Below are 15,157 nucleotides of genomic sequence, written 5' to 3'. Positions count from 1 at the left end.
AACTTCCCGCGCACCCCGAAGTCCACGTACCCAGGCCAATCGCGTGTGGAACTTCCCGCGCACCCCGAAGTACACGTATCCAGGCCAATCGCGTGTGGAACATCCCGTGCACCCCGTATACACGTACCCAGGCCAATCGCGTGTGGAACTTCCCGCGCACCCCGAAGTACATATACCCAGGCCAATCGCGTGTGGAACTTCCCGCACACCCCGTAGTACACGTACGCAGGCCAATCGCGTGTGGAACTTCCCGCGCACCCCGAAGTACACGTACCCAGGCCAATCGCGTGTGGAACTTCCCGCGCACCCTGTAGTACACGTACCCAGGCCAATCGCGTGTGGAACTTCCCGCGCACCCCGAATTACACGTACCCAGGCCAATCGCGTGTGGAACTTCCTGCACACCCCGTAGTACACGTACCCGTGCACCCCGTAGTACACGTACCCAGGCCAATCGCACGGCTGGGAGGTGGGGGTGATAGGCGAAATGAGTGGGGGCCTGGTGGAGGCTGCCCCTGGTGGCTGGGGGGTGGGGGTGCAGGGGGACATGAGTGGGGGCCTGGTGGAGGGTGCCCCTGCACAGCTGGGTGGTGGGGGTGGTGGGAGACATGAGTGGGGGCCTGGTGGAGGCTGCCCCTGGTGGCTGGGGGGTGGGGGTGCAGGGAGACATGAGTGCGGGCCTGGTGGAGGCTGCCCCTGCACTTCTGGGGGGGTGAGGGTGGTGGTAGACATGGGTGGGGGCCTGGTGGAGGCAGCCCCTGCACTGCTGGGGGGTGGGGGTGGTGGGAGACATGAGTGGGGGCCTGGTGGAGGCTGCCCCTGCACTGCTGGGGGTTAGGGGGTGGTGGTAGACATGGGTGGGGGCCTGGTGGAGGCTGCCCCTGGTGGCTGGGGGGTGGGGGTGGTGGGAGACATGAGTGGGGGCCTGGTGGAGGCTGACCCTGGTGGCTGGGGGTGGGGGTGGTGGTAGACATGGGTGGGGGCCTGGTGGAGGCTGCCCCTGGTGGCTGGGGGGTGGGGGTGCAGGGAGACATGAGTGGGGGCCTGGTGGAGGCTGCCCCTGCACTGTTGGGGGGTGGGGGTGGTGGTAGACATGGGTGGGGACCTGGTGGAGGCTTCCCCTGGTGGCTGGGGGGTGGGGGTGCAGGGAGACATGAGTGGGGGAATGGTGGAGGCTGCCCCTGGTGGCTGGGGGGTGGGGGTGCAGGGAGACATGAGTGGGGGCCTGGTGGAGGCTGCCCCTGCACTGCCGGGGGATGGGGGTGGTGGGAGACATGAGTGGGGGCCTGGTGGGGGCTGCCCCTGCACTGCTGGAGGGTGGGGGTGGTGGAAGATATGGGTGGGGGCCTGGTGGAGGCTGCCCGTGGTGGCTGGGGGGTGGGGGTGCAGGGAGACATGAGTGAGGGCCTGGTGGAGGCTGCCCCTGCACTGCTGGGGGGTGGGGGTGGTGGGAGACATGAGTGGGGGCCTGGTGGAGGCTGACCCTGCACTGCTGGGGGATGGGGGTGATGGGAGACATGAGTGGGGGCCTGGTGGAGGCTGCCCCTGCACTGCTGGGGGGTGGGGGTGGGAGACATGAGTGGGGGTCTGGTGGAGGCTGCCCCTGGTGGCTGGGGGGTGGCGGTGCAGGGAGATATGAGTGGGGGCCTGGTGGAGGCTGCCCCTGCACTGCTGGGGGTGGGGGTGGTGGTAGACATGGGTGGGGGCCTGGTGGAGGCTGCCCCTGGTGGCTGGGGGGTGGGGGTGCAGGGAGACATGAGTGGGGGCCTGGTGGAGGCTGCCCCTGGTGGCTGGGGGGTGGGGGTGCAGGGAGACATGAGTGGGGGCCTGGTGGAGGCTGCCCCTGCACTGCTGGGGGGTGGGGGTGGTGGGAGACATGAGTGGGGGCCTGGTGGAGGCTGCCCCTGCACTGCTGGGGGGTGGGGGTGGTGGTAGACATGGGTGGGGGACTGGTGGAGGCTGCCCGTGGTGGCTGGGGGGTGGGGGTGCAGGGAGACATGAGTGGGGGCCTGGTGGAGGCTGCCCCTGCACTGCTGGGGGGTGGGGGTGGTGGGAGACATGAGTGGGGGCCTGGTGGAGGCTGCCCCTGCACTGTTGAGGGGTGGGGGTGATGGGAGACATGAGTGGGGGCCTGGTGGAGGCTGCCCCTGCACTGCTGGGGGGTGGGAGTGGTGGTAGACATGGGTGGGGGCCTGGTGGAGGCTGCCCGTGGTGGCTGGGGGGTGGGGGTGCAGGGAGACATGAGTGGGGGCCTGGTGGAGGCTGCCCCTGCACTGCTGGGGGTGGGGGTGGTGGGAGACATGAGTGGGGGCCTGGTGGAGGCTGCCCCTGGTGGCTGGGGGGTGGGGGTGGTGGGAGACATGAGTGGGGGCCTGGTGGAGGCTGCCCCTGCACTGCTGGGGGGTGGGGGTGATGGGAGACATGTGTTGGTGATCAGTGGTGCAAGGTGACATGTGGGTTGGCTGGTGGGCATGGCCATGGTGGATGGGTTGCCTGTGGGACATGAGCAGGGGTGCAGGGTTGTCCCCTGTGGTGTGGGCTGCCTGCAGGGGCCGTGGAGAGTGTAGAGGGAACACCTGGGAGGACCCACATGGCCAAATCACATGTAGCATTCCCCGGCACCACCGAAATACACGTACCCTGCTGAAATCGCGTGTGAATCTTCCCGCGCACCTCAGAATACACGTACCCAGGCCAATCGCGTGTGGAACTTCCCGCGCACCCCGAAGTACACGTACCCAGGCCAATTGCGTGTGGAACTTCCCGCGCACCCCGAAGTACACGTACCCAGGCCAATCGCGTGTGGAACTTCCCGTGCACCCCGTAGTACACGTACCCAGGCTAATCGCGTGTGGAAATTCCCACGCACCCCGTAGTACACGTACCCAGGCTAATCGCGTGTCGAACTTCCCACGCACCCTGAAGTACACGTACCCAGGACAATCGCGTGTGGAACTTCCCGCGCACCCCGTAGTACACGTACCCAGGCCAATCGCGTGTGGAACTTCCCGTGCACCCCGTAGTACACGTACCCAGGCTAATCGCGTGTGGAAATTCCCACGCACCCCGTAGTACACGTACCCAGGCTAATCGCGTGTCGAACTTCCCACGCACCCTGAAGTACACGTACCCAGGACAATCGCGTGTGGAACTTCCCGAGCACCCCGTAGTACACGTACCCAGGCTAATCGCGTGTGGAACTTCCCGCGCACCCCGAATTACACGTACCCAGGACAATCGCGTGTGGAACTTCCCGCGCACCCAGGAACACACGCACACGCTATTTTTCACGCAGCGGGTGTCCGTGTTTGTCGGTACCCCTTTGCACCTCATTTGTCCTAGAGGGCCACTGTATGTCCCATTCATCATGGCTGTATATGGGTGCTTTTTGTTAGCGCACATTTTGGCGCACATTTTTTCAGTCGCAGGGGCGCTACCGCCTGCTTTCTTGTGGTGTACTTGTTTGGCCCTGTGCGCGTCTTTGACCGTGCGCTGGTTTGCCCTATTCGATTCCATGAATACGGGTTGTAGGCGAGCATGTGGGCGTTCCGCGCACTTGCCTCCTGTACTTCCCCCGTGAGTGTTACGCCCTGTTTTCCGCCTACGCTATGTGCGATTTCGCAGTGGCCGTGGCGCACGCTGTTGGATGACCTGTGCGCCGGCGTGCGCGGCGCACATTTTTAGCGCACATCCAATGTTTTTCTCGCGCACGGACTTCCATGAATCGCTGTGCGCTGGTTTCCCTGCGATTTTTGCACTTGCACTGCGATTTTCGCACTTGCACTGCGATTCGCACGTTTTGGCACCTCTGCGCGGGAATTTTCGGAGCACATTATTTCCATAAATCGACCCCTTGGTCTTTTCTAACTTAGTGGGGTTCCATGAAATGCGATTGGCACCAGGATTGATATAGATGTCACTATCTAGGTCATATTCGTTTGTTACAGCTTTGGTCTTAATAAGTACACATAACGGTAGGTGGTCACTCTCATCTCGTGGAACTACAGCCATATCAATTATCATTTCAAGTACTTTTGCATTGGTAAATACATAATCTATAGTAGCAGTATTTACCACTTATGCTAGTGAAAGCTTTAGTTGCATCACCTGAGCAAAGTAGGTTAAGCATCGTTATATAGTACACACTTAATAAGGTGGCCCCCTTTCCCTTGGGTGTTTGACTCAGAATGCATACAGGGCTTCAATTCATTGCTCTCAGTTTTCCATTCACTAGAAAGCCCAATTTTTGCATTGAAGTCACCAACTATCACTGCCAGCGTGTGATGACAATAGCACTCCAAAACATTTTCCACTGTGTTGATGTTAGGTTTATTGGCCACTAGGTTTGATGGGTCATACATATTTATAAATAACAGTTTATTATTTGGGGGGAGTCACAATTTATCAATACAGCCTGAACTACTGAGGTCGACCACTGAGTATCAGATAGAATCCATGGGTGATGTGTTGAAACCAACAGTCCACCTTTTGGCCTACCAATGGGACCCTTTACTGCTTTTACTTGCAATGTACTACGGCTGTCAATGTCACACTGGTCTATCATCCAGGTCTCCAGGAGAGCCAGAATACAGACCAAATCAAAGTAAGCTAGGAGACCTTCAGCAGCGATGTGATTAAGACCTCTATTTTTCCATGAACAAATAACACTGGTGTCATTGAGAGGTTTTGGCAAATTTATCTTGAAATGCTTTAGGTAACCATTGCCAATACCCTTTGTTCTCATTAATCACGCATTGGTGCTACCTATTTGATCGCTTTCACTCATTGCGTCGGCCACAGTTTCTGTACAAAAGGCTTTTGGTGCTATACTTTCTCTCTGGGTCACCAAAGACATCTCCTTATCACTTGGCTCAATGTAAGCAGTTTTAGCTTTGTATTATACAGTTTGCTCATCACTTCGGCCACAGTTTCTGTACACAATACCTCAGAGCAACAATATCCGAGCTTAAAGAGCTTGTTCTCAAAGCTTTAAATGTAACAATTTATTTATGCTAACCTCTTCCTATAGTTATCACAGCTCTCTTTGCGCTGCCTTTTTGTGCTCCATGTATGAACCCATCCAGAGTGGCCTTGCTAACTTGTTCTGAAATTCGGCGGGAAATCGAATTAAGTAGAACCAAAAGAAAATAGCAATTTTCAAATCTTTCATCTCGGAATCTGTCCGGAGTTTAGAATGTACTTTATTATTATTTTTTTTAATTGTGCTTAACCTATCAGCATCAACACTTTTCTGAGACAAAGCTCAACATCACATATAATAAATGTACAAATAAAAAGATGCATACACAAATGTTTGAAATCCAGTTACAAAAATGAAAAAGAGATATGAGAAGAAATATTTCACACATATAGATGGGTTATGAACGAAAAAGTTAAATGAATCAAGAGAGAGCGTCAAAGTTACAATAATTGGATTGAGCAGTATAAGTATCAAATGCTTCAGTAAGATGCTGAAACAATGCTAAAAATACTATCCGCGCAACAATATGGTCAATTTTGGTCATTAATGTTTTAGAATGCCCTCTCAAAATGTAACAAATTAATCCCATTCTAGCATCTACCTGGTTAGACCATTTGTTTGCATTTTATGCATGTGAGGCCCCAACCTAAAGATGAGAGTTCTATATCACTTTTGCAAAACGGGTAATGAACTTTGATAAAGATGACATTTTACTTCTTATTAAGAAATATAGGGCCTCATTACGAGTTTGCCGGTCTGGCTACAATGGTACTGTTAAGATTGCCGGTACCGTTGTATCCGGACCGGCAAACTCCGAGTTGTTCTCGTGGGTGCCAATGAAAGGCACCCGCCAGCACAGCATTTCGGATGCACAGGCACCATGGTAACGGTGCCTGTGCATCCGGCTTCTCCATTCCCATTGGGAATGGGGGTGACTTTTTTCCAGTGCCCAGGTATGGGCAAATACCAGCTCCGGCAAGGCCGTAATGACCCGGTAATTGCCCAGGAATGTGTGCCTGAAAAAATGCAACTCCGGCGGCAACCCCGCCAGGGTTGTAATGAGGCCCATAGTAATTCAATGGGACCTGGCCCAAACTGTCCATCAAATCAAATTTCAAAACAAGCTCTGGAGCTTTTGGATTCAACATTGTATACTTGGTTCTTAAATATTATTAATGAAAAAAGAACCCCAACCTCGTGGAAAATGTCCATAGTCATGCCCATCGACAAAAAAGGCAGCCATGCTGATCACCTGAGCTATAGGCCCATCACACATCTAGATCTAGATAGCAAAATCTTTGTGCCTTTATTACTGGGAAAGATAGAAACCCTTTGCACTGCCTATGAAAGTATTTGTGCTGTTGATTCTTATAACCTTGTCTTTTTACCCCTTTTTAAAGTATCTGAAGTGCCATTTTGCTCCCTCTTCATGGTTGTGTATTTGTGGTATATTAGTATGTGATCATGAGCTGCTCTTGCTAGTGTAATGTGTACATAAATGTATATTCTTTTACCAAGAAACCTTGAGTAAGTGTTTGTTTGAATCACTGTATTTGTTGGTCCTTTGTGTAACTTGTTCTACTGCTCACTCAACTCTTGAGATAAGTCTGGCTGCTCAGCCACTACTACCACATCACTGTGTAGTACAGACTTGTTCCAAAAGTGCAATTGTACTGACACTTGTAGTCTGAATTGCATGTAGTGATCCCAAAGGGTACTGCATGTGATTCTGCCTAACACAGACCCCTTCACGGTGGACTGCACAGCCTCCTGTCTCAGGGCCTGGAGTCCAGCCTGAGCATCCCTAACGGTACCCCCACCTGACACTGTGGGCAGGCCTGTAATGGCTTCCTCCTCCTGTCTCTCCTCCATCAACCCAGACAACTCCAATGAGGTCTCCATGCCTTGGGGACCCTGTCGCTCTGCTGTTGAGGTGCCCACCAGGATGCATAATTTCCATCTGAATGAGACACCCCATGCATATCACCATCAGAGGGGGTGGATACAACAGGGCATGCCCGCGGTGTGTACCTGCATCTGTAGTCCTTACCTCTGGGATGCAGCTCAACAGAACAGGTCTTACCATCTTCTACAGCCGCTTCAACTGTGGAAAAGGGAACAACAAACATAGGAATCAATCATATATGACAATGCATATGTACACTCCCCAATTGTATCAGATGCATGCTGTCAGCATTGGTCAACAAGTAACTGCCACACACACAGAGGCCCCTACTCAGAAATCAGAAAGAGTCCAGTCTCAAAACTGAAGTGACAATGTCAAGTCAAAATGATGAGACATGCACAAATGAACATAGTACATTGATGTCTGTCCACATACACTTGACAACAACTAATTTCACATACCAATCACAATTAAGCTGTAAACAAAGTGTATCCTGCAGGCAGAGCAATGGAAAGGGCCCTTGGCCACATGTGTCTGTAGCAACATAGTCACATCTCCATCCAATCACATCTACCAACATGCACTCCTGACATTCCAACAGGTAAGCATGCAACACATACATGCACCTATTGCTGAGGATCAAGCAACAATGCTGTTGCTCCTAACACAAACAAATATCATGATGACATACCATGTGGGGCCCCCTCACTCAGTGGCCTTACATGTCCCAATGTTGATCCGGATTGTCAAATGCACTAAATTTCAATTACTGCATATCCATACACGTGTCAGTCTCAGCTGCTGAGTGCAGATGATGCAATCGTCATACACACTTGAACAACCAATAGATGTTCATGCATGAATGTACCTCACATGCCCTCATATCTCAGTCTGGTGACTGTTCCTGTCAGAGGCATTGCTGTCAGCATCTTCACAGATGTGTGCCCTTACATACTTTCAGCATCGGCATGATACTGCATGTCAGTTGAGGTAGATGCAATGCACATGCCTGTGAAAAGCACTAACTTGCTCAAGTCATGCATACCCAGATCAATGAACATGTTCACCCTGTGAGTACTCACCATCAGTTTGGATACCTGAGGACTTGAGAGTGGCCCACTGGTTGGATCCTCTCCCGGATACCGAAGTCAAGGGGTAAGATATGATAGCAGCCTGTAGAGGGCACCTCTACGGAGGCACCTGCCTTAAGGGCCGCCTTCACCTTCACAAGACTCCAGATCCTGAGGTCATCCCAGTGCTTCTTTGAGTGGTCCACTCTATGGGCTGACACCCCTCCGCATTGATGGCAGCCGTGATGTCCACCCAAATCGGCATCACCTTCCAAGCTGTGTCTGTGGGACGAAGAGGGCATAATAATGTACCAGGACCTGTTAACCTATGTTTTTCCAACTTCGGCAGCTGAGAAGGTGACAGCCCTCAGCCTCACTTTGGGGTGAACATAGATGTTGCAGACATTGTGCACATGAGGCTAGTGGGGTGACGTTGGACACTGAGTATGCATACTGTGGAGTTGTGGTAGTGGAAAACAGATGTGGAATTCTTTATATGACAGATGGGGTGGTCTCTGAGCGTTAAAGGAAAGCCTTCGAAGAACAGGCTATGTGGGAATGCCAGGCACTGCAAGTGACAGACAGACAGTGACAGACAGTGACACACTACCAGGTAGCAGGAGACTTAGAGGTCTGGAGGAGAATTATGGCTGGAGGAGGCAAGATATGGCACAAGACAGGAGTCACAATAAGGCACAGGTTTCTCCACTTCATGCATGAGGCAGCAGTGGCAAAATCAGTGGAAGGGTCCTGTGTCTTAAATTCCACACCACATTCAGTGTGCACATGCATGTAACTCTGTAAATAACGTGCACATGAGCCCCTACAAATTGCATGTGCCTTCCCTGCCATCGGCAGGGGTGGTGATATTTACGGGGTACAACATGGATTTGGAGGCAGCAATATTTAGGGGGTACCACTTGAATTTCCTGCTACGCGTGTAGGCTGCAAAGTGTAGGGGCTACCAAGTGGATTTGGAGGCTGCATTATTTAGGGGCCCAACAAAGATTTGCAGGTGGTGGTTTTGAGTGTCCCTTGCTGTGAATGCAGCTTGCACCTTGAGTGAGCGGTCTCTGCAGAGAAAATGAGGGCGGGGATGAAGGCAGCAGAAGGGTCCACCTGCTAAATGTGGTAGTGAGTCTACTGGTGCCTCAGTACCACCAAGGCACACTAGGGTTAAGAGGGCCCAGCCTGCAGAGAGGGTACAGGCAGTACCCCACAAAGAGGTTCAGGTTACGTAGAAGGGGCGAATAGACACTTCACAGATGAGGAGTTAGCAATCCTCACTAATTACGTAAAAAAACGACATGACTACATGTACCACTGGGCTGGCAGTACCCTTCTTTTGATGCAGCGGTGGAGGATGTGGTAGGAGGTCACAGATCTCATCAATCCCTATGGTGAGGAGAGGCACAGCAGACAGGGTGCTCAAGAGGATCTGTGATCACAAGAGGTGGACCAAGGTGAAGATCGGTGTTAGGGAGAATTCTCTGTTTAGGCTGAATTTCCTAACCTAGTGAGTCCCCCAGCAGCTTTGCTGGATTTCGGGAGTTTGTTTTTTTCCATCCTGCCAAGAGTGAGACTCTTTTTCTCCCACTCTTGGACATGTATGTGTGTAATTCCTTTGAATGTCAATGTGTTCTATGGACTATGGGGTCTTTTACTCCATAGGGTCTCATATGTTTTTCTATGTGTGTTACACCGCACCCTATGTGCCGTAGCACTAGGGCGTCCTAGCGGACCCCCACCATAGATTCCATACCCGGGGACTGACTACTGTCTCCCCGGGCATGTAAAGTCACCATTGGCTTTGACTAGACCTACATTTACTAACAGAACTAGTACAAACCATCTTATTGTGGACGTACTAATAGGGGTAATTCGATTAATCCTGGATCTGTTACTCGAGGGGGCACTGTCCCGTCCCCCCTCGTCGAGTTTTGGCTGGTGGCAGTGGAAACTACTTGTTATGTTCGACCCCGAATCTAACCCTATGGGATTCGTCCCATTGTTGGAGATTGATACTTTTCCTCGTTAATCTCTAACGTACCACCGGTCTACTTATCTTAAATAAGTTTATCGGATGGTATTTTCTGCCAGAACTCGGTTTTTAAAATGACGTCTGTGTTCGTCTCTGTAACTCCTAAACCAAAGGTTGAGCCCTTTGTTCCACTTTTGGTGGGCTCTGTACAGAGACCCTCCAAAGTGGTGCCATTCTGTCTGGGTTACCACAGGGGTGTGGGAGGGGGTTTAGGCACCCTGGACTGAGTTGCCTTGCCAACCCCGGTCGCACTCTGGAGTGATTGGCCCAAGTGGTGAGCCTTCCCGCTCACCACTTAGCATGTGTTGATTGACAGCTAGGCTGAAAGATTGGGGGTTTTCTGCATAAAAGCAGGGCTTTTGGGACTGGATTTTCAGAAGTCGCCACAGGACCTAAGAATCTGACGAGGGTAACGCTGAGCCGACCTGCACGACGACACCTCCGGTGGAGCCCTGCGGAACCGACTCACCACTTCCCGACGACAGAGGAGATCTCCCTGCCGGAGAGTCTCTTCCCCTGACTGGTGGGAACAACCAGTCCCCTTTGCTTTTTATTCGCCTCAGGACGCAGTGGTCGAATTGCCCATGCAGAGCACCTCGGCAACCGGATAGCCACTACCCCTGTACCGCGACCAAAAGGTGGTGCCTTGTGACGGAGCACTCCACGGCTGGTCTCTTCCCTGGTGGTGCACCGAACTTCACTTTTCTACGACGATGAGATCATCTCTACTCTTGGCAAAGACCTGACGTGCATCCACCACCAGGAACAACTGCCCCCGCCGGAGCTGCCCTCCACCACAAGGTACCGTGTCCGACTGGCTTCCCTTTCGATCGGTTCGAGCGAGGTGTCTTAATCTTCGCCGTTCCGTTGGGTCGCCTTCAAGCTTTTCTCATTTATTGTTCTGACCTGGTTCAATCTGCCGATAACAATTTGCTACAAAGACTTGAATGCATCTCCACTGGAGGCTTTTTGGGACATCGCGCCTTGCCTCTCTCCGAGTGGGCCGGGCCTCTGAACTTTACGATCTATTGTGATTCTTGCCTTCCTGCCTTGCATTTTATCCGCGAAGGATTGAACTGTGTTGATTTCATAACCTGCCTATCTTTTTCTCTCCCGTCCTAACTAATAATAGAGTATCATCTAGTTTGAAGTATACACCTCTGTCTGAAAATAAGTGGTACTGTAGAACCTGGACTTGTCGAAATATTGCTAGGGGGATTGATCGTTTCTTCTTCGTAGAGTAATTGTGTTTGATTTGTTTGCCGTGAACTTGCCATAGTGTTTTTCATAGATGTGTCGTTATAAATAAATACCTTAATATCTTTACACTAAGTCTCGTTGCGTGTTTGCTTGTCTTGCTGGGAAGAATTGCTCTATCTTGTATACTTCACATACTGCTCAACTCTTCTTGAGGGAAGTTCTTGAGGGAATCTTTTGCAGTGGTCCCAGAGGGAACTGCACAGGTTTCCGCCTAACACTGGTGTACAGCGGTGGGATTGGTATCGAGTATACAGTTTAGAGTGCTTTTCGACACTGTAGGATAACTAACCACAAAACTTTGCACAAAAAGCAACTTTCAAAAAACATGTCTACGATGGAAACTTACAGTCAAGAGTCTTTGTCAGGTGAAAATACTGAGAGTTTGTGAGCTCTCTGTAGGCAAGAGAATCTTTCTGTAAGAGGCAAAAAGTTAGAACTAATCGAGAGATTGCTGGCGAACCAAAGTCTCCTCCACCTCCAACTCCTTAAGGGTCAGTCGCTTTTCCAAGCAACAAGTTGGTGGCAGATCTCTCTCTTCAGCTGGCGCCTCCCTTTGGAACAGCCTCCCTCCCTCTATGAAACTTTAGCAGAACCATCTCTTGTTCCGGAATCATCTCAAGACTTTCCTCTTTGCTTCTGCCTTCTCTCTTCATCTTCCCTGATGATCTCCTGTCTGATACTGCACTGGTTCAGAGGGTAGCCAGGTGACCAGAGAAGGAGGTATTGTGGTCCCAGGTCCTAGAATGCCTTGTGGACAATGCAGAGGGTCTTGAATTTCATCCTTGCTGCCACTGAAAGCCAATGGAGAGATCTCAGGGCTGGAGAGTTACGATCACTGGGCTTGAGGCCAAGGACAAGTCTTGCAGTCTTGTACTGGATGAGTTGCAGAGGACGATCTGTTGAGGCAGGCAGATTTAAAAAGAGGCTGTTGTAGTAGTCAAGCCTAGAGAGAACCAGAGCTCTAGATAAATATAGCTTCTGGGGGAAGGAGAGGAAAGGAAGAATACCTCTGAGGAGGTGCAGTTGGTAGTTTAACTTCTTACATAAGTCAGAGATGTGAGGAGAAGAGAGTGTGGAGTTGAATATGACCCAGAGGCTCTTAGCCTCACAGGTGGAAGCAGGAAGAGTGCCAAGGGAGGCCGGCCAGAGAGTGGCAGGAAAGAAAGGTGCAGGTGTGCTAATGAGGAGGATCTTAGTCTTACTGGCATTGAGGCAGAGATCATTGGTGGCACACCACTCCTGGATTGCAGACAGACAATCCGGGAAGAGAGAAGGAGAAGAGGTGGCAGAGGGGAGCCTGAAAAGCAAGCTGAGTGTTGTCCGCATAGCACTGGAAGTTAGAGCAGAGAGCAGCAATGCGGTGGGCGAGAGGTGCCGTGTATTGGTTGAACAACTAGGGAGAAAGGTTAGACTCCTGGGGAAACCCACAGGTGGAGAGAGAGATAGAGGATAGGAAGGACCCACGTTGGACCTGGGAGGGTTGGTCTGAGAGGAAAGAAGTCAGCCAGGCCAGAGCCTGATCAGTGATACGTAGGTTATCACGGAGCTGGATGAGCTGGTTGGCATTGTTGACCATGTCAAAGGCATAAGAGAGATCAAGTAGGATAAGGACAGAGCATCAAGGTTAGAGAGCAAGTCTTCACAGATGTTCAGGAGAGCAGTCTCTGTGCTTCTGGCTGCTCTGAAGCCAGACTGATCGTCATGGAGACACCCAACCAATTCAGTGTGAAGATTAAGCTGGGTGATGGCCAGCTTTCCCAGGAGTTTGCCCAGGAAAGCAGTGATGGATATCAGGCGATAATTAGTCAGAAAGGAGGGGTCGGCTGTTAGGCAGAATCACATGCAGTACCCTTTGGGAACACTACACAAAATTAAGACTACAAGTGTCAGTACAATTTCACCTTTGGTACAAGCCTGTTCTACACAGTAATGTGGTAGCAGTGGCTAAGCAGCCAGACTTATCTCAAGAGTAAAGTGAGTAGTACAAAAGGTTACAGAAACGACTAGCAATCATAGTGATTCAAACAAACACTTAGTCACGGTTTCTTGGTAAAAGAATATACATTTATTTACACAGTCAGTTGAAAATATTCTACTAGCAAGGGCAGCTCAATATCACAATCTAATATACAACAATACACAACCAATCAGTTTCTGAACAAGTTCAGCTCCCCTGAAGTGGGAGCAAAATGGCACTTCAGTTACTTTAAAAATGGGTAAAAAGACAAGGTTAGGAAGAATCAAAGCACAAATAAATTCAGAGGTAGGGCAAATAGTTTCAGTTCATTACAACCAGCAATTCAATTCAATAGGCCTGATCCAAAGTCAATGGTTCAGAGTCTTGTATAGGATAGCACAGGTCTGGTAGTAAATGGTTAAGTCTCTGCCACGGATTTTAGAAGTAGTTGGTCAGACGAAATGTTAGATGTTGGTTTATGGAAGGACAAGCCTTGAAAGTTGGGAAAGTTTCACAAACTTTCACCACGGCCGAACAGAGTTCTGCACCGCACTTCCACAGTACCTTTTAAATGAAGAAGAGCTGTAGCTGAGGCAGTTGTTCCTGGCAGTTCCTGTAGATCTCGCTGTTCCTGATCTCCAGTCGTGGGGACAAGAAGGAGGACGTCGGGAGGTTCCTGCACTGCCCACAAGCTTGGCAAAACATTGGTTTAAGGTACCTTAAAGACCACAAACTGGTATCCTTCCCACTGGCTATCCAGTTTTCAACAGCACTCTGAAGAAAATTCAACCAGTAAAGGGACGGTGTCCAGGTAATTTGCAAGTTGGATGTTCGCACCAAACTCAAGGTAAGAAGTTAACCTTGAAGGGCTTCTCTATCGATGGAGTTTCAGGCAATTCGGACCTGCAGCAGGGCTTCACCGGTGGACCAGGACTTGCAGCAGTCGTCTTCCTTCAGCTCGTCTTCCGTTCTTTCGTTCCAGTGGTCGACTCTGCTATCCAAGTCCCAGAGGCCTGCTTTTAAACAGTTTCCCCCCATTCATTCAATCCTGGCTGCCACTCACACAACAGGGTGGCTGTCCTTTCCAGACAGCCAGCCGGCCAATCACGCCAGAGCGCATTCAGGTCTCCTACGAGACTAAGCACAGGGCGTTTCGGGCACCTCCCTCACATCCTGTCCACCCCAGACACTCAGGCACCAGAGGAGGGCTTCAGCACTGAAGCCTTCCAAAGGCCAATGAACAAAGGGACCAAACCTTGTTTGGCACGCAGAGACAGACACAAGAAGGACCTTTCCTAAAAGAAATGGGGAAAAAAGTTGACCGGCATCTGTTTTTACAGATAGGTCTTGGGCCATATTGAAAAACATGGCTGACCCGATTTCTAGCTACCTTTGTTCGCAGTCGGGAATAATCATGGTAGTTTGATCTAAACCACTGCTACCAGCCATTTAAAGTAGAAAGGGTAACATTTTACTGTTACATGAGATTTTTGACTCAGGGGATGCTAGGCAACCCCTCCAGCACTCTATAGGAAGATTGGGTGTGCTGGGTCAGTACATTTAAAGAGACTAGTAAAGTCAATCTAACTGTACATGCTCTGGGAGAAAGTAGTCAGTCCCAGAGAAGGGAAGGAATTCCCAGGGCCAAGGTTGCAGAGAATTTGGCTTGGACACAGGGCTGCCATCCTGAGAGATTCTTGCAGGGCAGCGGAGGAGATTGAGTCTGGTATGAGGGATGCTCAGCAAACTGTCTAGAAAACAGCAGAAGCCAACCTCAAGATGCAGATGAGGATGGGGAATCAGCCTTGGCAAAGGCCTTGGCTGAGGCATTGTCTGATATTAGCATGTCATTGCCCGCTGATTCTTGTATATAGTTCACTAGTTGTCGGTTGTACATAGTTTTGCATCAATGCCTTTATATTTCATATATTTTAACACCACC

The sequence above is a fragment of the Ambystoma mexicanum genome, chromosome 4q, assembly GCF_040938575.1.
Source record: "Ambystoma mexicanum isolate Mex_15411 chromosome 4q, UKY_AmexF1_1, whole genome shotgun sequence".
In the NCBI taxonomy this organism is placed as follows: Eukaryota; Metazoa; Chordata; class Amphibia; order Caudata; family Ambystomatidae; genus Ambystoma; species Ambystoma mexicanum.
Note: the sequence above shows the minus strand (reverse complement) of the source record.